This window comes from Pseudochaenichthys georgianus, chromosome 16 (genome assembly GCF_902827115.2).
Source record: "Pseudochaenichthys georgianus chromosome 16, fPseGeo1.2, whole genome shotgun sequence".
NCBI classification, from domain to species: Eukaryota; Metazoa; Chordata; class Actinopteri; order Perciformes; family Channichthyidae; genus Pseudochaenichthys; species Pseudochaenichthys georgianus.
Window position 1 is genome coordinate 39,060,846 of NC_047518.2, and position 24,704 is coordinate 39,085,549.

Below are 24,704 nucleotides of genomic sequence, written 5' to 3' on the forward strand. Positions count from 1 at the left end.
TAGACTTTTAATACATTATCTTACTCTAAGTTAACCCAAAACTACATTATTTGCCCTCCTAGTTCACTAGTAAACCATTTTCAAAAATAAAAACGAAACCGGACTTTCCCTTCTCTTTTGGATATTTTACAAATCTTTAAGCCTTTTGTTGGATATTAAACTAACTATGGAATTGGGACACTTGATTAAAGAGTGAGAATGTTCTTTTGGGTTTAATATTTTATATTTCATTTTACATTACTTGTCTGTTTTAACATCTTTTGACTAAAGGAATAAGTTATTCTTAAGTCATCCATTGAAAGTGTTATATTTATAGACACATCATTTAATTAAATTAAACAGTGATTGCTTGAAAAAAAACGATGTTATCAGTGTTAAGAGTCGGAGATGTGCTTCCACTAACACATACTGGCAACATGGGGACTTTCATTGTAGCTGAATTTCCACTTTTCTTCCTTTGTACCTTGAGCCCTGCAGTATATCATACTGTCATATGAAAGAGTGAGAATTCAGTGCTACACTGTAATAGGGACAGACAGCAGTGCAGTACTGTCAGATATTTAACCATGATGTATAGATACAGGAAAACTGAGGCTCTGTGACCATTCTCCCACAGAGCAGCCATTACTCCACACTGCAGGGGCAGAGATACTGAGCCCTTTCCACAGAGAGAGCCTCTCAGACAGCAGAACCACCAACATAGAACAATATTTAGAGAAATACAGCTTGAAAATACATGTACCAGCAGGTATAGCGACTGTGTGACCAATGTGAGGTTTAAAGGACAAACATTAGCCCAGCTATGACAACAGAGAAATGTCCAACATTGCAATTTTTGTAATCAATAAACAAAGTTGGTCTAATAACAGACCTCCGCTTCAACGCCTTTAGAACGGGGTTATTGTATAGTTCTCTTCTTGACAAAAAATCCAAAGTATTAGTCTGTCTTTTAATACTTTCAGATTAACCCATTAGGTCTGTCCATTTGTCGCTATACTGAAGATATTCACCTCTGCTCTGGTGAGTCTTGGGTAAAGTTTAGACTGCACGTGTCTTAAATGGGAAACTATCTTCTCAAAAATAAGGATTTTTTTAAGGGTTTCACGAAAGGTGGAGAACTCCAACAAGTTTAAGAGGAGGTGAGTGGAGATGAGGATGTGAGCTCGTGAAACGGTATTAGTGTGCCGGCCTTAAAAAAATATAGGAAATAAGGAAAGAAGGGGGAAAAGGATGAAGAAAAAGTATCAATCGATAGGGTTAAATTATTCATCGTCATTAATTATCGATCGCTCTCCGCTGCCGGCTCGTCCGCCTCGCGCCAGAGTTGAAAGGAGGGAAAGCGCGCTTTATTAAAACCGGCTCGAGCCTCATTGTTTCATGTCCCGCGGCAAAGAAAAAGCTCGAGTTTGGCTCTAGAAAACACACACACACACACGCACGAACACACACACACGTTACTCTACTCCATCTCTTACGTTCTCCTTCTCGCACGGGAGGAGCTTTGGGGAGCCTCGCGCGGTGTTCACGGGGCGGCTGTGTCTCGCGTGGATCGATGAGGGATCAATGGCTCGCGCTGACTAATAGCCAGAGAGCGCCTTTGATCTCGCGGCTGAGAGATCAAAACCTGCGCGAGAGGGAAGAGAAATAGGAAAAGAAACTGCGCCGGCGAGCTGACCTTCACTCACACACATGCAACACACACGTATTTACGCAAAACCCACGTAGCCTACGCAGCTTGTAGGGAATTGGACTGCAGGATATCCTATCAGCAAACAAACTGTGAGAGATGCATTACTAACGAAGCTGCGACCAATATGCACTGGACACATTTAGAATAATAACCAATCTATCTATAGGCTGTAATAGAGATCCTTCAGTTCACACGCGTCCTCACACCAGAGCCACACACACACACACACACACACACACACACACACACACACACACACACACACACACACACACACACACACACACACACACACACACACACACACACACACACACACACACACACACACACACACACACACACACACACACACACACACACACACACACACACACACACACACAGACGCAGGTGCTGCACACGTCACCTTGCTTCCTAGTTGTTGCTTTTGATTTTGACTTCCTCTGACAAGGTGATGCAGTGAGAACAAGGAAACCATCTGTTGTTTCCAGTGAACAGATGAGGGTACTATAGGGCTCAACTTCACGCCTATAGAGACCAAAGAAGTGTGTGTGTGTGTGTGTGTGTGTGTGTGTGTGTGTGTGTGTGTGTGTGTGTGTGTGTGTGTGTGTGTGTGTGTGTGTGTGTGTGTGTGTGTGTGTGTGTGTGTGTGTGTGTGTGTGTGTGTGTGTGTGCCTGTTTATGGGTAAGATGGGGGGAGAGAGAGAGAGAAGAGCAGTTTGTAAAAGGCAACAGAAGTGGCCTTATATGGAGACAAATCGTTTAGGATTTTAAAAGCAGCTGCTTAGATACTTCTACAGGGAAACCGTAAATGTCAACGAAAACATTTCTTTGGAAAAATGTATTAATAAAAGCGGTAAAGACTTTTTCTGCTCACTGAAATTGACATTGACACACTGTATGAACTTCATAACAATGTTTTTGAAGTGTAATCTTCTATTCACATGGAGAAGCTGGGCCTCTTAAAACAGACCAATGTACCTATAAAGTCATATTACCTCAATACCTTATAGACCTAATTTAATTAAAAGAGCTTGCTAATGTAATTTGGAATTGGTGTTAGCTGTAAAACACATGTAAACATAAATGGATTTTCATGTGCACCATGTGATTGTCAGTAAAGGAGCTTTATTCATAAGAGGTCCATCAATGACCAAGGTCAAGGGTTTGACCTCTCTGGGTTAATTGAACCCAAACATAAGTAACTATGACGTGTTTAGCATTTTTCTGTTTCTGAACTACTTGTCCAAACAAAAACAATACATTTCGGTTCACGCATAGCCCATAGCAAACCCACTACACTTTAATAATATGACTTATATTTCCTACTTTGGATTCTTATTAGATTGTTTGTATTAATGTCTGCTTGCAACTTTCTTTATACTATTTTACTTTTGTCTTTATTTGTACCGTCTCTTCGTTGTATGTAACTCTCCCTGTGGGACAAATAAAGGAACAGAAGATGTACATGCTTAATTGTCATTTCTGTATTTAGTCATCTTTACGTGTAATTGTGGCAATCAGAAGTGGTATAATCCATCTTTACTTGAATAAGGGGGAAAGGTGTATTATTTGTTGAACACATACAGCAATGGGTTCTGCGGGACCAACACAACAAGTGAAAAAGCGAATTTCCACAAAGCCTCAAGGGTTAAAAGCAACCTTATTAGTCACTAAGAACCACAACATAATCCGTTACAAACAGTGTGTTGTTTTCCACTCTTTTACCCGAGGAAATGCTCTCCTCTTTCTCTCTACTCATCCTCATCATGCTCTCTCTATCTCCCCCTCACCCCCCCCTCCCTCTGGTCAGTGAGTTACTCTCTCTATCGCTCTCACTTCCCGAATTAACCACTCAAGAAGTCACCACCGACTCAATCAATAGCTCATACATAAACCCCGCTATAATCGCTCCCCCAGCCTGTCTGTCTGCCCCCTCCCTCCCTCCCTCCCTCTCCTCACCCTTTACCCCCTTCCTCAGCTTAAAACTGACACTACTCTTCCTCCCCTCCTGTGTCCCACTGTTTGTCTTTTTTACGACTTTATCGTGTCCTTGTCTCATTATCGTGGACCCTCTCTCCTCTCACAAAAACATCACATGTCTGTCATACACACAACAGGAGTTAATCAGGATAATCCCAAAGAAAGTCCTTTCTGAAAATTCCAAAATAGCCTGACCTTAAGTTTTTTAAATATTTCTAAATGAATGGAAATGTATTTTCTTTAATTGACAAAAGTTGCCGACCATGTCAGCGCAAGACTTATCCTAAAACTTCAGCAAATGGTATCAAAACTTTTCCAATTTGTTTTAACTCATCAATATGAAACCTCACCCAACTTTTGTCCACTTCTACGTGTTTCTGCTTTCAGAAATACTCAAGTTAGTTTTGTAATCATTTCTAAAAGATATTTCTAAAATACTAAGACGTGAGAATGACAACGTCCTGCGGTTGTTTCTGTTCGAATTCCTGATTTTTACACAGTCCATCAACTTTGATCAATACTGGGGGTCAATTTGATGCATTAGGAAATATTTCAAATGAATTCACGAGGTAGAAAATTAATCATATGCACGAAAATCTGATTAACCGTAAGAGTACAATCTCTGACTGCGCGTTGGTTTGAGGACGCAAAGGACTCACGACGGCAATATTTGAATTGGGTCAACCTGCAGCATCTTCAATTATCTTTTTTCAGATATCCAAAGCGGCACAAATGATAAATAATGACGTCCTATCTAGACTTGTTGTGCGTCTCCTGCTGAATACTTGTTTGAAATGTGACCTGATGCTACTCCGGGAGTATTCTCAACTCCTCTGGTTTCACTAACCCGACTATATTCCTTTGGGGACTTGGTATTTGTGTAGCTTCCCTCTAAAATGTATTACAGGATCACAGTAATTATTTTAAGTGCGAGGGCACTATCGGCCCATGTTAGTGTGTCCAGGCAGAATGGACCCAGTATTGCGTTATAGCAAAGACAAGGAGACATCAATATTGCATTATCTCATGTTTAACTGTGAGACGCAGATAGTTGTTTTGGGGGCCTTACAGATATTGTATTACCAAAGGAGATACAGGCAGACATCAACACACACACACAAACACAAACACAAGGAGAAAAAAAAGAGAATAACACACAGAGAATTTTAAAATTATGAGGCCTCTACACACCCTCTGCTCGTTCCCCTTCTCTATCTCTTTCTGCCTCTCTCTCTCTCTCTCTCTCTCTCTCTTCTTCTCTGCCTCTCTCTCCTCTCTCCAAAGTCTTTGATTCGTCCGTACGGTTTGATCTGCGAGAGAGCGAGTTTTGTAAACACATTTTTCACGATCATATAGCCACGGGCAAGGGGAGCGTGAGGCGCGGAGGAAGAAGAAGGAGGAGAGGGAGAGAGACTGAGAGAAAGAGATGGAGTGTGTGTGTGTGTGTGTGTGTGTGTGTGTGTGTGTGTGTGTGTGTGTGTGTGTGTGTGTGTGTGTGTGTGTGTGTGTGTGTGTGTGTGTGTACATATCTGTGTGTGTGTGTCAGAGGGACGTTTAATGAGCGTGCAAGATGGAAAGACAGACTGACATAAAATGCAAGGATAGAGCCTCAAATATGACTTACTGCTATACTGCACAGAGCAACAAAGACACACAAGTGCAACACCACACACACACACACACACACACACACACACACACACACACACACACACACACACACACACACACACACACACACACACAAACACACACACACGCACGCACACACACACACACACACACACACACACACACACACACACACACACACACACACACACACACACACACACACACACACACAAAACAGGGAGCCCAGACTGATGGTTTTGGCACAAGTAAAGCATCACAGGGGTTGATGAAATGCGAAGCAACAAGGAGAAAAGGCAAGTTATTCAGTTTTCCTCATCATGCAGAGGGGGGTGACACTCCAACACTGTATTTCCCGATACGACACTTCCTGACTGGTGCAGCCATGAAGTCACACACGCACACGCACGCGCGCGCACACACACACACACACACACACACACACACACACACAAAGTGATGCATCTCGTTTGCGATGATGAACAGAGAACACAGAGAGAAACAGCGTCTGAAAAACAGATTATGTTTGGAGCCAATAAAGCGCAGAGCACAGACGGTAAACACACCGTGGTGTAAAGCTGAACTAATAAAAGTGCAAGGCTCTCATTCCTTACATTTTTTTTTTCACTTGGTTGCTACATTTTCTTTTTTCATTTGGCAGCTGCTAATCCGGTTAGCTTCGATCGGCTCCGGTAATGGCGCTAACCCGTCGCTTCTACACCGACTCGTCTCCACGGGACGCGGCGGAGAGGAGGCGACTCTGGCTCGGTGTGAGCATCAGACAAGACGCCGGAGAGGAAGAGGAGGAAGAGGAAGGACATGTGTGCCATAGATCACTCTAAGTGTGGCAAGTTATGTCCCCATTAATGTTTACACGTCCCCACACGTGTGGCAACATGTAAAGGAAAGATCTGGAAATCACTAACAAAACTTCATCAGGAAAGTTATCTTTGGAAAAACTGCTAAAAAAAATAATTCAAGTGGTTTTTACTTGATATTACTACAATAAACTTAAAAAAATAGACAAATAGATTGCGAAATGTGGACAAATGATTCGCGCGATGTTGCATGCATGGAGGCCTAAAGGCTCCTTATAATAGCGTGCATGCATTATTATCGCATCATATTTATAATAATAAAACGTAGGCCTATTAATTATTATAACATATTAATTTGCACTTATATTGAGTGCATGTTCTTAACTTCCTGGTGAATTGGCTGCTTGACTTTTGGCACAGCGGGGTGAGATGCAGCAGGCCATCACATCTGAAGGACTTTTCCACTCAGAGATGTTGTTGTTTGTTTTCCTAAAAGACGAGGAAATACTCCTCAACAATTCTGCAAAACATCCCATCGCGCCAGTCGTTAAAAAAATGATTTTTCTTTTCATTTTTCTCTTTCCTTCCATTCTTGCTTTCTCTCTCTGTTTTTACTTAGCCTACTGCTTTTTAGCAAGAATAATAGCTGCGAGCAGTATAGCCGGTTGTGTGTGTGTGTGTGTGTGTGTGTGTGTGTGTGTGTGTGTGTGTGTGTGTGTGTGTGTGTGTGTGTGTGTGTGTGTGTGTGTGTGTGTGTGTGTGTGTGTGTGTGTGTGAATTGTGCAGTGCAGTGTAGCGTTTCCTCTTCCTCTCTTTTTCCTTTCTTCTCTCAGTCTTTTCTGTCCGGGGAATTGTTCTCAACGTCCACAAACACATTGCAAATACCCGCCGGCCCAGCCGCATCGATTTCTAATTAGACGCCAGGATAATCGTTGGAGAGAGATGAAAAAAAAGGAGAGAGTGATAGCGAGACCGAGTAAATAAATATATAAACAAATTAGAGTCCAGATTAATTGAATGAATATGAGCATTACAAAAAGAAACAAAGGTGATCTTGGCGGATAAATGTAGCGTGGACCGAACGGGAAACAAGGCAGAGACGTAGATGTGTGCAGAAAAATGCGATTGGGAAATTAGGCTCTTTGTCAAACGTGTGTTTTCTAATCACTGATAGGTGATACATTAATGTGAAATGTGCATATTAAGTTCCTATATGTTGTAAACGTCACTGCAACAGAGCTCAATGGCACATTGCCATCAGAAGTGGCGGAATATGCTCAGAGCCAGTTTGGATAATTACACAAAGTGCAATAATGTAAAAAAAAAAAAAAAAACTGCAATACCACTGTTGTGCAATATGTAAATTAGAATAACTTGTATTTATAATTGAATATGATGTGCATGCCCTTTATCTAATAGTGTTTTGTATTCTTCACATAACAATGTACATTTCCCCTTGATAATGAGTCTCACCTGAAATACATTGTGTATAACCTGGCGTAATAAAACCCAGTGATAACCATCGGTCCACCTGCTTGAAACTGTGGCAGAAATCAACCTTGAACTAAAGCCACAGCTGGATTACCCAACTTCTCCTCTGTTCAGTCAAATGTCCCCCTCCTCCTCTCCTCCCCCCCTCTCTCCCCTCTCTGTCTCCTGACAGAGTGTGACAGGGGGTGAGCCGGGGAGCTCAGGTAGCTCGTTTACTTTAATTAACGTTTCATCATCCTCGGAGCGGGACCGCGCACCGTATCTACACTCTTTCATGCTGCTCCGTCTCTCATCCCTGTTCTCCATCCATTCATCATCAGCCCTCCCCTCTCCATCTTTATCTCCCCCTCTCTTTCCTCCCCTCCTTCAGGCTCAACTCTCATCTCTTCTTCAACAACTCGCCATATCGCCCCCTGCTCTCTGTCTCATGTCCACTCAGGCATATACAGGATAATAATTCAAACACTTTCCTTCCTTACTTCCCTCCTCCTTTTCCTCTATTATATTTGTACAACTTTGCTACTTCTTTCCCTCCTTAAACTCATGTTCTCCCCTCCTTTGCAGTCTGTTATGTACCACATCATTCCAGGCTGGTTTACCGTCATTTCTGGATGCTATTGCACAAATATCATAATTATGAATGGATTTAAATATCTATTCAGGAAGAACACTTGATGGCACTAAAGCAGGGAGAAGATGAGTGGAGGGTTATTGAGCGTATTGACTGCCTCTGATCATATAATGGAAAATAAACCTCCAGTCGGTGATCATCATCAGGCATCCAACCGCGATAAATAAAATCAATTTCAGGTCTCTAGCAGTCGGCTTGAGAATCAATTATAGAGCTAATGTTTCTATAAGCAGAACATCTTCACATTTATTTGTAATGCAGTTATGTCTGAATGCCAACTAAATGAGGTCATTGTGTGACTCACCCATTTTCTGTTTGTCCTTGAGTGTGAGGGGGGAGATTCAGCAGCGGGGAAAGTGGACTACAACAAGGATGAGACTGCACAAATGTAAGAGGATGAAACATCTGCATTTCCCACTATTTTGATCGTGAGTAAACATTGAGACGAGCAGCAACTATAGCGTTGTTTTCTATAGCTTCGGTTAACTTTTACGCATGTTCTGCTATCAGTTGATGAGCGGTAATACTTCTGTAACGCCTCACAGATAACGTTTTTATCTGCGCAACATTTTCCAAAGTCCAAAATAACCAACTTATTACATGTCGTTTTTGTTTACATTTCAGGCAAACCCCATTAATATAAACCAACACACTCAGTTTACCCATCAGGCCTATGCGTCTCTACTTCCCTGACGACAATGTGCATGTTAACACTAGAACCGCCAGAGGTCGCTGTATACCTATATCCGCCAACGGGTAAAGTTTACCCGCTATTGGTGAGTTTTGATCGCACAGGGATGAAATGTATACCAATATAATCTGTGGACTCTCAGTTTTTCATATTATATGTGACCCGCTCTATCGAAATCAGTCGGAAGTCGCAACGGCTCATTTCAGAATAAATGTGGATTTACGTAAACAACTATTTTTTCAGGGTTCGGGTGTTTTGTTTGATTTTAAACAAACAAAGTCTTGGCTTTCAGATTATGAAACTTTTATTTCCAAAATCACACGATAAATGAGGAGAAGACAAGTTATCGCAAGGTTTAAGAAAATGTGCTTTTTGGAAGAGGGCTTTTGAAAAAGTGAAACAATTGCGTTAATAACTATTATCTTGAACTATGTAGGCAATTAGCAACGACTTATATTTTGAGTAAACCGACCTTTTATGGTCTTTTTTCTTGCAATAATTGGCCCTCACTCTTGAACTTTAAAACACTTGGACTACATTTCAATCTAATTTGTATTCAACAATGAGCCATATTTCAATGTTTGGACAATCAGGCTGTAATCATCTTAAACTTAGCCCTTAAAAAGGTTCACTATGCTACTTGCAAGTATGTAATGACTTGAATGCCTATAGGAGTGTTGGTGCTGATTACCATGAATATTAGAAGTCAACACAAATCCAATGGCAATGATTTACAGCTACATGCAGGAGCTTCTGCTGAAACAAAAGGGTTTCTATTACAAGAATCCAAAGATAGTCAAATCACATAAAAGCGTCTTATATTTTGCTAAATTGCTGTTAATGAAAAAAGGAATGATGAAATCAAACCCATAGCCCTGAATCCCCTCGGATTGGGCTCAGAGCTGCGGTTTGATGAACCGGTGGAAAAGGCAGGTGTTATATGAAGCAAAAATAACAGAAGAGGAAAAAAGTAAAGTAAATGCAGTTAGACCCGTACGGTTCGGCGTGGTCTGGGCGTGACTCAGACGCAGCCTGGGATTCAACATGGAGCTTTTTGATAGTTTAAACAGTTTAAAACACTAACAGTGGTAACAGGATTTGTAGCCTTGTGGGGTTAAGACCTTGATGAAATCCACCGTGCCCACTGGGAACCCAGAGGTGAGCGCTCACATACAAATTGCCGTTGATAAAGAGAGAAGGGGAAGCTCCAACATCACAAACCTAAAACCCCATCCCTCTCTGGATCAGTTACCTACCCAGAATGCAATGCAGCTGGCACCATAGTACCCCGAGGGAGGCGATAGTGACACTATTCCTTAAAAAAAAATGCTGCCTTCTAATCGTTTTCAATTGAACCATTTGTTTTTGACTGGGGATCACCCTACCGCAATGTATGCAATCAATACCGTGTGACATGTGGGGAAAATGCAGCTTTGTTGAACAGCAAGCGCACCAAGTGTTGACCTTTGAGAGTGCAGTGCAGCCGGTGACTCTGCTGCGAAAAGGTGTCATCAATAACTGCAAGCCGCTTTGTCTGAATTTCCAGGGAAGCACTATGATTAATTGGTGTCGTACAGCAGCCAGGCAGAAAGCATTTGCACAACAAAATGTCTGCAAATTGTGGGGGACAGGAATGACTCAATACAAACTAAACATTAGGTATGAATGATAGACCTAAATACACCTCAAAATAGTTGAATTAAGAGGGAAATGAATTGATTGCTTGGCTACAGGTCCCGTTATCGGACTAAAGTGTCATAAGAGTGCGTAGATTGGATGTAAAATCGTACCAACAATTGTGCACAGCAAGTACTGCGCCTGCATCTTGTTTGAGTAATGTGATCCAGTCAACCAGATATATATGGTAGCGCGATACGAATCAATTGGGCAATATTAGCTTATATTACGCATGGACTGGCCTGTCTTGTCACAATATGTGTTCATATACAAACCCATACAATATAAGACCAAGAGAAGAAGATTTAACAAGCATCTGCTTCAGGGATGTAACATACTATTGTTTTGTATCCAAAGCTTCCACATTGTCATCAAAGCCAACATCTTACCTAACCTCACCAACACCAAAGCTATTTTTAATGCTCTTAATGGTTTCCTCCTTTTTAATCACGCCTTTTCCCATACTTTGGGTTTGATGGGCCAACATGCTGCAAGAGGACCATCCAACAAGGCTATGAGATGTAGTGTTTGAATCGTGTTTGAACCACTGTGGGGTGAATTCGATAAACACTGGTATGGCTTCAAGTTGTTGTTGTTGTAGACTATAGAGAGTACAGAGAGAAACCTTGGCCAACACCTGGCCAGTTAACCTGCTCTTACATCCCTTAAGGGTGTGTAATATTACTGTTCCAGTGTCTTTCCTGTTAGTCCATTATTATTAGTGTCTCCCAATGATCTAATAATAAAATGCGGGGGCGTCGAGGTGGCTCAAGGGTTTAAAATGCTGACCACATAAACACAATGTCGTTTTGTTGCATGTCATCGCTTCTATCTCTTCGCTGACATCTCTCTAGCTTTCAAATAAAGGCAGGAATAAAGTGTGTGTGCATGCCTAAAGTTAACACCTTTCCAATGACAAATGTATTATTGGTACGGAAAGTCGAGAGAACACAAATGTTGAGAATCAAAACAACTCGAAACCACCTTAAAAACAGCCTTGTTTTTGTACTGGAGATCATATTCGTATCTAACGTAAACACCCTACTGGATGTTGAATGGGTTGCTTGGACCTTAGGGTCATGAAACATACGCAGCACATGGATGCACACACACTTTGAAGTAGAGACAAATATTTCACACATAATCAAGACACAACAAACTCCCGAATTTCAACGAGGCACACCAAAAAAATTCAATCTTTCCATCTTTTCAATCCGTGTTTCCATCTCCCATTCTCTCACACACACACACACACACACACACTCAGCGCCCGTCTGTCCCGGCCCCCGTTGGCCCTCTCGCCTGTGTGTGCGTGTCAAATCGAATCTCCACCTCAGTGCGTAGTACACCTGCTGTGCCGGCATATAATGCGCTGCATACAGTGAGTGCACGATGACGGATTACTGAATTAGGCCAATAATGACAAGTGACACTTCTGTTACCGCTCCCTGAGCCACTGCAGAGGGACGGGAGAGGTGTAAATAAAGAACAGACACACGGAGAGAGACAGGGGAGAAAAAAGCCAATAGATCAGAGACAAAGGAAGTCATGGAGATAGATTGGGAATGTTCAGCTTGTTCTGTAGAAATAAATAAGTTATGTTTCACTCGAGTGCAACTTCTAAGTCCTGTGTCTTTTCTTTCCTCGGTGACACTCTGATGTCGAGCAGCTCAAAATAGATCCGCAGAACACTCACTGGTGGCAGTTTTCTCTTGTACTTTATAAGGCCAAAGCTATTGTTTTCTACAATCCAAGATGAGGTCCCACCTGGACTCGAACTGGGCTCAAAAAGTACGTGTGGTCAAGGTATCGGCTCAACTACAAGTGGTGGAATGTTACAGAGTACATTTACTCACATACCGTATAGTTTACATGTGATGTACTTCCCTTGAGTATTTCCATATCCTGCCACTTTATACTTTTACTCCACAACATCTCAGAATGAAATACTTTTTACTGCACCACATGTATTCAACACTTCTTACATTAATACCATGATGTGTTTATACGATATATGTTCCTACAATACAAGTATTGAGTAGATAGTAAGAGTTGTAACGTTTGTGCAATACTGAGTCCCACATTTGCTCTACATTGACGATTTGCAAAATTAAAAAAATGCATTCTACAAATTGGTTAGTCATAAAATCTGAATAATCTCATATTCTGTAATACAACACTTTTGAGTAATTCTGCATACTTAGTTGTTTTACTTTTGATGAATGAAGGACATGTTGCTTTACCTTAAGTAACATGTCCACGTTGTAACAGAGACTTACTTTTACCTTAAAGGATCTGAGTATATTTCCAACACTGCTACAACCTCTCATGTTTGTCAAGACAGAAATCTTCTGAGAAGTTTTGACATGTTTTCTTAATGAATATACATGAAAATGTAGAGCAGGGTAATTTGCGAGTGTCCACCAGTTGTGCACTGGGGCAGAGTATCGGCAGGAAGTCTGCCCCCCCATGGACCTGGGTGTCCGCAGGCCTGTGCTCAGGATACTGAACCATGCCAAATGAGGAAGAGGAGGTGCAATCCTCCCTGGGACCACATGAATAAATCAGACTGCCACCCGGTGCTTCTGTATCGGGGCTGACTAGAAGAGTGCGCACACAGAGACGTACCCAAACACATGCATTCATTCATACATGCAAGAAACTGGAAAACATGGACCGTGTAGGTGGGATAATCCAGTCTTTGCATGCTTGTCTTTGACTTTACGGACCGACTTTGTGATATCAGTGAGACTATTTGTGTTGGCGCTTTGTCAATGATGTCAATTCAACTGCAAGGCTCATCATCCGGCCTCTATTGTCTCATAATGGAGAATCCGAGGGGGATCCACGCCTGCCAAGTCCTGCAGACATCGTGCCGCGGTGGTGTTCGGCTCGCAAGCCAACGCTCAAAGGCGCTTCCAAAACTCACACCTTCTGCACCCACTTGATAGAGGGAAGAGGATCAAAGATGAGCAAGGCTGCTGTGAAGACACTTAACTGGGACACACACACACACACACACACACACACACACACACACACACAGAGAGAGAGAGGGAGCGGAGGAACAATTGGAAAAAAGAGAGCAGAGGAGCGAGAAGGCAATAGGGGAGCACAGAGGAAGGAAGACAGAAAGAAATATTGACAAAGCCTAGATATACACATAAGTCACCCGACACGACCCGCCTGCTCGCTGTATTTTATAGAGCTGCTCTGAGCTGGCGGAACAGCATGACAGGCCAGTTCCTTCAAGGGGAAATATGGTCCCTCTCTACCTCCCGCCTCTCTACCTCCCGCCTCTCGCTCCGCTATCACTCCTGCTTTCTGTCTATCCCACCTGATATCATTCTGTCACCTCTGCGCCACGCTCTTATTTCCATCACCCCCCCCCCCCCCTTATTTCTTCCCAGCCCGTTCCTCGCGTTTTTATTGGTGCTCTACATCGCGCCCGTCATGTTTCACTCCTCAGTTTCTATCCATCTTCATGTCGCTCTCTTAATCCCCTCTCATTTGCTCTCCTCGGCCCTCATCCCTACCGTTTCTCTTCCTGCTATCCTGGAGACGTTTCCGAGCGCTGTCCCATTTCCACCTACTCCTCTCCGTTTCCCTCGTTCTTTCCTGATTCATTTCCTCTCCGCTATCCTTTCCATTCATCCCTCTCCCGACCATTTGTGCAAGGTACATTGCCATCCCTCTCGCCCTTAAGCTCTCCCATCTGTATCTTACACCTTTCCAACTATATTTCCTCTGACCTCCATCCTTTAGTCCCGTGTCTCTCTATCAACCCTGGGAACTTTATCCATCCACTTTTTTATACTCAATAGTGGCCTTTTCACTTATACTCTGTCCTGTATTCCTGCAGCTTAGTTCTGCTTCTTTATAGATGCCTTTTGTGTCTTCCCTCTTTGAAATAAGAATATGCATTCACCCTCTTGTCTTGTCCTTCTGTCTTTTCGTACTCTTGTCTTTTATACTTTAAAAAGCAAAAGCTATTGTTTTTTCCTCTTAATAAACATTTTAAGATGAGGTCCCACCTGGACTCGAACTAGGACCACTCAAATTCAGTCGTGGAATGCAACCGAGTGTACAGTAACTTTAATTTCCTTTATTCCTGCAGCTTAACTCTGCTTCCTTATACATGTGTTCTGTCTCTTCCCTCTTTGATATAAGCACATGTCACATTGTTCACCCTCCAGCCCCTTCTCACTCCCTCTTCTCTTGTCTTCCTGACTTTTCTTGTTCATTCCTTCCTTTTTCCTTTCTCTTTCTTTATCCTCCTCTCCCTCTCCACCTTAAGCTCTCCCATCTGTATCTTACACCTTTCCAACTATATTTCCTCTGACCTCCATCCTTTAGTCCCGTGTCTCTCTATCAACCCTGTAAACTTTATCCATCCACTTTTTTATACTCAATCGTGGCCTTTTCACTTATACCCTTTCCTGCATCTTATTTCTGCTTCCTTATGTGTTCTGTCTCTTCCTTCTTTGAAAGAAGCACATGCATTCACCACATTTTCCACTATTTTGCTCTGTTTTCTAACCCTCCAGCCCTGTCTCCCTCCCTCTTGTCTTTTCTGTCTGTCTTTTCATGTTCATTCCTTCCTTTTTCCTGTCTTCCCTCTTTCTTTATCCTCCTCTCCCTCTGCATTCCAGCCCGGCCCTCCCTCTCTCATCCGCAGCCTGAGCACAGAGCCCCATGTGTCGGAATCAATTAGAGCTGAGAGCCGTCGCGGCCGCTCTTTCACGGAGGTAAATATTAAACTGCACCAAGCACCGAGGAGGGAAAGAGAGAGAGAGAGAAAGAGAGAGAGAGAGAGAGAGAGAGAGAGAGGAGGGGAGAGAGAGGGAGCCCTCCGTCCCTAATCCACCGCATCGATCAGGCGGGGATGAGGGTAATATATTATTTTGACAAGATACGATTCTCCGACGCGCACCGCTATCCCCGGCGATCGATTTATTTTTTCTCTCCTTTTTTCTTCCCTTTTCTCCCCCTCAGCGAGTGGGACAGAGTTTGTGTGTTACTGTGTGTGTGCGTCAGAGATAGGAGTGTGCGTGCACGTGTGTGTGTGTTGTTGTCGGGCGTCTGTGCACCAGAGTGTGCATAGGTGACAATAGGAACAGCATTAGGAAATGTGGGGAAGAGATGAGGATGGTGCTGCTAGTAGGCCTGCGCTTTGTCCAAACAAGCTCCTGTCTAAACAGCTAAATCACACGCTCGCCCAAAGATGGATCGTTGAGAGGAGAATTGTATTTTGTGTTTTTTATTTTCTGGGGTATATGCAACACAGCAGCATGCAAACGCAGGGTGTCAGTGTTACAGTTAGTCAAATAGGTAGAGCTGACCTATTGTAAAGTTAAGTGTCCTCCCCCGCACAGTCCCCTCTGCTCCTGCCTCCCCTCTTGTAAACTGTGTCTAAATGCTAAATTCACAGATCAATTTTTTTTATTCAACCTCTCCCCCCCATCAACGCGCCGCCTCTGCCCCCTGCCTCTGCCCCCTGCCTCTGTCCTCAAACCGCTTCACATCTCACCGTCCTCCAGTGATGGAGAGTGTCCTACCAGCCTTATAGTCTATGTGTCTCTCTCAGTGTATGTGTGTGTGTGTGTGTGTGTGTGTGTGTGTGTGTGTGTGTGTGTGTGTGCGTGCGTGCGTGCGTGCGTGCGTGCGTGCGTGCGTGTGTGTGTGTGTGTGTGTGTGTGTGTGTGTGTGTGTGTGTGTGTGTTGAGTCTTTATGTGCAACTCATTCTCACCGCAGTCCAGAAATAACACTCAGGTCTGCTAATCATATCCTTGGAAAATGATACACCTACTTTTTGGAGGGCTTTTATAGGTCCTTTCGAAAGCTACAACATGACTATGATAGCTCATGTGATTTAACATAAACAGTGAAAAAGTGAATTTATAGTGTCAACACAATGAGGGTTAACAGTCAACTGCAGCTCTGCACATCTTACAGACAAATATAGCTCAAAGTTTCTTTCTGCGACTCACAGGCAACATGATTGAGTCCCTAAGCTCTCACGAGCCCAAAACCAAAAGCAACCATCACGTGCGCCTGCGCAAAGTAAATGTACACTAGTTGGCTAACAAGAAACTTATGAAAAGAATCAAACATCTTTGAGCCCACAACAAAACGTGTAATAGCGACGTTGGTCGACAGGGCAAAACGTAGTATATTCAGAAATAACCCTCTCAAGACGTGACATGGATACAATATTTGCGTCCAATTCATTTCTAATGACCGGTGTCCATGTCACGTGATCGCACACTTTGCAGTGAGAAAGAAAACATGGCGGACACCCGATTTATTTTGAGTGGAAAATCCTAAATTGTAGGATAGTTTGGCCGTGAAAATGCTTTTTGATTACATTTCTAGCGAGAAGTTTATTCTGTACTTTTAAAATCTACGTCCAGTGGATGTGGAGGATCTATAGTTTGACAGATATTACGAAGATGATTTGAGCTCCATTTGAGCTTATTGTATCCATGTCACGTCTTGAGAGGGTTATTTGTGAATATACTACGTTTTGCCCCGTCGACCAACGTAGCTATTACACGTTTTCTGTGGGACTGTGTTGGACATCTAGCTTTGGAAAGAAGGGTAAAGACGCAGGTGCTGCTGGTGGAGACCAACATGTAGCAAAAAGGTCTGTGACTAACATTCATCGTGTTGCCAGACCCAGAATAGTTCCACATGCTTTCCTCTTCTTGTTGGACCGATTATAACTACACATGTTCTAGTCACCAATCTGCTACTTTCACACCTAACACAATGTCTAAGAATCTTGCAAACTGAAAACGGCCCGTGTGCAAAGCAGCAGCAGCTTTTGAGCTAAAATAGAATATGTCACGTGCGTTTTTAAACAGAAGAAAAATAGACTTGGAACATCGCTCTCATTTTAAGGTGTGCATAAATAGCATGAATCCAACTCGTGATCAGAAATATCTTAATACACCTTTAACTGTTATCTTCTCGTGTTAAGGTGATTATTCATGAGTGTGTGTGGATACTACATGGAGACATGGAGACCCAGCAACCATAACATAAATACAACCAATATGAAAATGCAACAAATTATATACACAATTTGAAGATGCAAGTGTATATCTGCCCTCATATGCGTGTGTGTGTTTGTGTGTGTGTGTGTGTGTGTGTGTGTGTGTGTGTGTGTGTGTGTGTGTGTGTGTGTGTGTGTGTGTGTGTGTGTGTGTGTGTGTGTGTGTGTGTGTGTGTGTACGTGTGTGTGTGTGATACATTTAGTTTGCAACCTGTCTTTTTTGAGTGGTGATACAAACAAGTCATGTCTTCGAGCACACGCTCCCCGGCCCCCCGACCGCTTTCCTCTCTCCGAGAGATCTGTCCAAACAGGCACGACATCACCCGCTGGCGTCTCCTCCGGCTCACCCCTCTCTCCCTTTCTCCCTGTCTCCCACCTCCTCTGTGTTTCTGCCTGGCGCGACTTAGTTTTCCTCTTTCTCTCTGTCCGCTCTTGCTTTTATTGTGCCATTTTATGCCACTTTGGTCCAAGAAAGGGAGGCCGTAATGCAATCTCTCCCCCTCTCTGTCCCCTGCTGTGAGGGAGAGAAGCTTGGCCTGTGTGCTGGGCCGGGGAGAAGGGGGAGAGACGGGGTCAAGGTGAGCTCTAATACACTATTGATCCGCCCCAATTGAAAACCTGATGGAAATTTTACCCCCCTCCCCTCCCTTCCTCCTCATTCTTCCCCCGCACCACTCTCTCTCTCTCTGTTTTTCTCCCCCCTCCCTTCGTCTACCGCCCCCTCTCCCTTCCTATCTCCCACTCTTCTCTTCCCTTATGTCTTTTTTCCTTTCCTGTGTGTATCCTCCCTTGTGTCTAGAGTCTTCCTCTTTCTCACTGTCTATCGCCGTTCACTCCAATCTGTTTTCTCTATCCGCTGAATGTCTCTTTCAACCGCTGACCACTTTGTCTCCCGAGCTATCTATCTCCGTGCTGAGCGCTCTGCCTCCACGTCTTTTAAAACGTGCCTCTAATCATTTCCTCTCTTCTTTTTCTCCTCATGCCATTTCTCCAGCCTGTTCCTCTCTTTTTGCTTTTTTAAAAACCCTCGCTGTCCCAGCCCTCCCTGCTGTTTCTGTCTCTCTCACTCCCTCATCCCCCTCTCTGAGTGAGCATCAGATGGTCCATTTCTCTCTAACCCAGTGCATATTGATCCTCATGGCAGTAGCATGCAGGGTGAGGGCTGTGAAGACCACTGCTACAGTGTATTAAACGCCACGAACGCTTTGGACGTGGGGCCCGAGACACGCCTCCCCGGCAGGGCCCTGTCGATAGCTTCTGCCTCCTGTCAACAGCAGCCAAATGGCCTCTCAATCTGCGACTTCTGACGGGCTGCAGATTGGGGCACGGAAACTGCGATGGATGCGCCACCGAAAAAACAAGACAGAATCTTAATTGGAGAAAAGCTGGGAAATGATTTAAAAATAAGGAGATCATTTTTCCCCATAATGGTAAGATGCCTTTTGAAGAGCAGCAGTGAATGAAGTCTTGTCAATTCATTTCCAATCAGAAGCCCAAAATGTCGCACAACAAAATCCATGACCTCAGCTTTCAATTTGCTCCCTTCTTTGCCCTAACAGGCGTCATAATAACACACCCCTGTCCTGCCGTTGGGTGGAACAGCAATTACGGACGCAGTGGAGTGTGCTATCTAGTGTTGAAGCACATCAAACAAAAGAGGCACACACACTGGGGAAGGAACAATGGAGATGGCAGCAACAGAAGTAAACCTCTCACAGCGACCCATTACTTTCCCACTTAACAAGACGGACCACAACCTCTCCCTCTCTCTGACTCTATGCAGAGTTGGCTGCTATCACCGCACTGCTTGAGTGGGAGATAAATGGAGTCTGTGCGCGTGCGTGTGTGTTTGATTTATGTACTGTTGTGTACATGTCACACGGCCGAGCTATCGGGACCACCATCTCCCAATAGACATAGAAATGCTACAGCAGTGGAGGGACCCCTGTGTCAACCTCGAGACCTCCGATACACATCTGGAACAACGAGGCACACCGAGCGGGGATTGGAGGGGTGTGTTGGAGGAGGAGGAGGAGGAGGAGGAGGAGGAGGAGGAGGAGGAGGAGGAGGAGGAGGAGGAGGAGGAGGAGGAGAGGAGGAGGAGGAGGAGGAGGAGGAGGAGGAGGAGGAGGAGGAGGGGAGCTACTACCTTCATTGCTTCTGTTCTTTTTTTTTAATTCAAAGCAGAAATGTCTTTGCTTTGTCCCTCACTCTACATCCTCTCGGCCCTGGAAGCAGCCTCTGTGCTTTCGCCTTAAACTCAACTTCGTTCCCGACTCTCCGCTCCCAAAGGAAAACACCTCACAGGTATCGGAGCTCCAACGTGCAGACCGGAGGTCCTGCATGGTTGCTTTCGCATTACGCTTCTGTCATCAGTGTCAGGAGTCCCTTCTGTGTGATGCTGATCTCCCGGGAAAAGTCTTATATTGAAAAATATACAAGAGAAACCATCAAAACCTGATTTTTTGTATACATCTTGTACTTTTAGCCCTAAACTCGCTTTGACCTTCAGCAGCTTTACAGGATCTATTTCAAAATGCTCATGTAGTAAAATATTACAACAGTGCAAAATAACGTCATCTCACAGTTTCAAATATGTCGCCATGTTTTCTGTATCGCTTCGAACGCGTCCACTAACCAGCATTCAGAGTTCGGACACCTGTGTTATTTACCCCCTTTTCTCGTTCAATCACTCCTTTCTTCTCTTCCTCGCTGTCTCCTCTCTTTCTCCCCCCTCTCTTCAGCCTCTCCATCTATTTCTTTCTCTCTAGGAAGGAATCAGTCTCACCTTAATTGCTCTTAAATCGGATTAATGACTGACCGGGGACAACTTGACTTAATCTCTCTTCTAGTAAATCCCTTCCTCTCCCCTCTTCTCGTACATCACTCTTAAACATTGTATCCTCTCTTGTTCCCTTTATCCTCATCTTACCCTTTTTCTGTCCTCAGCCCTTTCTCCTTTCTCCCTGCTTCCTCCATTTCATTTCCCTCCATCACTTTCCCTGCGACTCAATCATTCTCTCATATTTTTTTTGTCATGCTTCAGCTCTGATCCGGGTCCCTTCGTCATTCCCCCCCCCCTCTTCTTTTCCCGCACTTTTTGGACAACTTTCTATCATCCTTTAACTTCATCGTCCTGAGATGTTGCCAAAACCTCTTTGACTTGACCGTCACTCTGTCCCTCCATCCTTCACTTTCTCCCTCTCTCTGCTTCTCTACAAGGTTGGCCAGTCTCGTGGGGTTGTGTATGTGTTAGCGCACGTCGATGTGGTGCTGTCATTGCCTCCTAAGTGCTTTGGCAATACTAGGGATCTGCTGTCATGCCAGTGCAACTAATCTCAATCGAATTACACTGAACTTTATTGAGATGGAGATAAAGGACATGAGCTTCTGTCTTTGTGACTGCTCAAGCAGCTCTCTCACCTATTTGAAGAAAAAAAAGACACGGACGTAGAGAAATCCGCTTTGTTGACAATCAATTTTGATTATTATACCTAATGCCAATACAACCGCCACAAAGCCTTTCACTTCAATACAAAATATCTGCCGTCATGTCAATGGGCTGATCCTTGGTTAAAGTATAAGGGCAAATAAATGGTGCCACCTTCCAAACCCCTGCAGTTCAGAAAACTGAGAGAAAAAAGAGGCCAGCCTTGTGGACAAAAGCTCATTTTCCTCTTGGTTGCACACTGCTGCGGGCGGGCTAACATGCCACAGGAGAATTCAACCACTCATACACCTTTGTTTTCCTCAGGTTTTTCTCAACTTTACACACAGCAGCACCAAACCAGGATTCCGATGTCAACCCAGAAGGCATGTGCATGGCTTGTCGAGCCTGAGGCGAATTTGATGATATAAAGGCCACAAAGTCTTTTTGTGTGTGACAGAGGAAAGGAGAATCTGTCATTTCCAAATGCGAGCACATTTGTTCACCTTCCAGTTTTGCTTTGAGCCACGTCTGATTCTTTCTTGCATTTTTCTCTCCACTCGCCATCTCCCTCAAAGCCTCCCGACATGTCTGCATGCAGCGCTCCTGTATCTGCCCTCTCTCTCTCACAGTGCAGTCAGGATTAAGCATTTATCTCGGTGGTCCTCCTTTCGGCCCTAAACGCCCGTGAGGATGATAAGAGTCGCTGGGATTTGTCAAATTGTGCGCCATTGATTAACTGACCTTTCACGCCTGCAAGTCTCTCAGCCACTCCACTAACTGCCGACAGGCTAGATGGAGAGATAGATGGATACATCTGGCTGTTATTATTGTGTACAAGTTTGTAGTTACCAGGTGTGGCAGCGAGAGACGACAGGGGTATGAGAGGGGGGGAGCAGGACAGAGGCTTAGAGATGGTGAAGATACAGAGGAGTCCTTCGATTGGCCGAGTGTAACAGGTAGAAGTGTCTAAAGCCAAACTGTAATGCTTGCTGAATAATGAAACTCACATTTGAAGGTGCGCAAAGGAGCTAAAATCAGACAGATCAAGAGCCGGAGGAAGAGTTCAGACATTGAGTGGCTTGAGGAAAATCTTGCATGTGATTGGTTAATGGCCAAGGGCTACTGCATTTCACACCTTTGATTATTCACAAACAGGTCCCTGGTGCCTCGCAGAAAAAACAAATATGTGTTTAAAAATAAAAACCCTGAATCCAAATCTGATCAAACTGTTTGAAGAAGAACGCCTGGCAATGTTAACAATTGGCCATGATATCACAATCAATAGTCTTTATTCATAATCTGCCAGGAAGAGTGTCGAAGATTTCATTTTGTGCAGCAATATGTTATTAAAAGATATTTTTTAGATTTGAAATCTAAAGGTGTCCAAATGTATATCTCAATCAGCTCCTGTCTTCAATCTAAAATCTCCAACACACAAGTCATATAGCTTATATATGAACTTATATAACTTATATAGGGTAATGTGAAAATGTGTGCAACAATTAATGAAATTATTTAAAAAGACAAATAAAGGAAAGTGTAGAAGAAAATCCGCAGGGAAAGCAAAGGCAGATGAGATATTGGCAGGTTGAGGAGGAAGTTCACCCACCTGGACTTCCGCGTCGCCCCGCCTCAGAGATGCTCCTGAGGCCGAAGCCCGATCACTTTTCTCGGACTGAAGTGAAGTCTGTTGCCGCAACGCTGGTTGTTCCGACCCGGAAGCGAGGGAGGGAAGACGCGGGAAAGTGCTGTTGTCGCACTGCACGAAGGAGTCACTAAAACAAAAAAATATAGGACTTTTAATCATCAATTTAGACACAAAAGAAGCATCACAATCAGACATTTAAATACGTAAACAAACTCCGGGACCACGTCCGCGTCCGGTGTTTTGTTTTCCCGCAGGACCACTGCTGCCACATCGACCACCGATCAATCACCTTATTTACTCGTTAGTGTCATACAGTAGGAAGGAAGAGATGCCAGCACGATGAAAGAGAAACAAATCACTAAATCACCGCTATAATAACTTAAATTGTGCGTGTTTTTGCGCACTTATTTGCAATTGGCTTCATCGCATCTGATGGTTCCTGCAGTTGATTTCTCTGCAATATTCAGGCATTTCTCACAGTGAACTTATAATTCTGCTGCATTAATAAGGAAGTCTTCTGAAGTATATATAGGTTATAGCTTTTTTTGTCTCCGGGTGCAGATTCAGAGGCCCTGCGTGCAGCTCAGCGAGAGGCTCTGCTGTCTGGTTATCGATATGAGAAGCTTGCTGGAAAAGATATTGACCGCACTAACTAGCCGCACTTTGATCATACGAAATTGCTTTCCAGATGACAACACATTAAGGATGAGAGCATTTAAAAAAAATCAAAACCCGCCTCTCGCAACAGTCAGGAGTTTCTTTTTTCCGGGTGAGATGAGGAGAGAGCCTTGATGAACAAAAGAAAACCAATAGTCTATTTCCAAAAAAGACGAAGGTAATATAAGAGGGAAAACAAAGAAAGGAGAGATGTATTAGGAAGGCAGGGTATACGTCAACAATCTTAATTCCTCACCAAATAACTTTTAAAAGTTTTAAGGAATAAATTGGACCTAAGAAAACTCAGGAAACATCTGCAAAAATAAGAAAATATTCAAACATAATGTTTCTAACATCTCCCTAAAAATGAAGCAAAATATCAGACACACAGATACGAAACGAAAAAGCCATATTTATATTTGCTTTTTGAGGAAGGGGCGGCGAGTGGATGACAAGGGAATTACGGGAAGAACAGCAGCAAAAATAAAAGGCATTTCTTTAATTTGAAAGAATAAATCAAATACATTTATCTTAGCAAATACAATTATAAAACGAATATTGTCATAGTTTAGTTTCAGAATTGTAAATTAAGTGGGAAAGGTGGAATTTCAAGTAAAAACCAGGATAATCTGTGAAATAAACTGAGTGCAGATTATTCGTTGGATAATAACATTAACAGCAAACATAATATTACTAATAGTAATAATAATTACTATTATTATAATTATCATTTTTAGAATATGTATTTCCATGACTTTAAAACGAAAACATGGTGTATCATGCTTGTAATATGAATGCAGGTTAAAATAATATAAATGATGATGTATTGTTATTACTATAAGTATTATTGTCATTACCATTAACACAACAATTATTGCCTTTCTTATTATTATAATCATAATTATGATTGCTTGTTATCCCTGTAAATAGATATGGAGAGATGTATTTATAATAAGTGTCTGCATGGAGTTAAATTGGGTTAAATCGCTGATATTATAATAAATAATTGGACGGGTTAAGGAGTTCAAAGCTAGTCGTGCAGAGGTGAGGATGAAGGAGGGAGGAGGGTGAGTGACGTGGGGAGAAATTTCCCCAAATGCCATTTAATGACGGAAATATTTCCACCAAGTATTGACAGCACAGAGACGGATGAGACGGCCGGGCGAGGAGCGGCACAAACCCGGGAAATAATCCATTACATCGGCCTGAGCTCCGAGACACGGCTGGAGAGGAGAGGATCAACATGTTGGACTGAAACTTCACACACAGGAAACCGGCAGGACGAAACGTGTCAG

General features: G+C 43.3%; 1 protein-coding gene across 1 annotated transcript in view; it reads right to left on the reverse strand.

Annotated features, from left to right (window-relative positions):
- The window catches only part of erfl1 (Ets2 repressor factor like 1), a 41,682-nt gene that overhangs the window by 15,252 nt on the left and 1,726 nt on the right, over positions 1-24,704 (reverse strand). Inside the window, 1 exon segment of the mRNA XM_034101595.2 lies at positions 22,714-22,879. The gene's annotated coding sequence lies outside the window, so the exon portion shown is untranslated.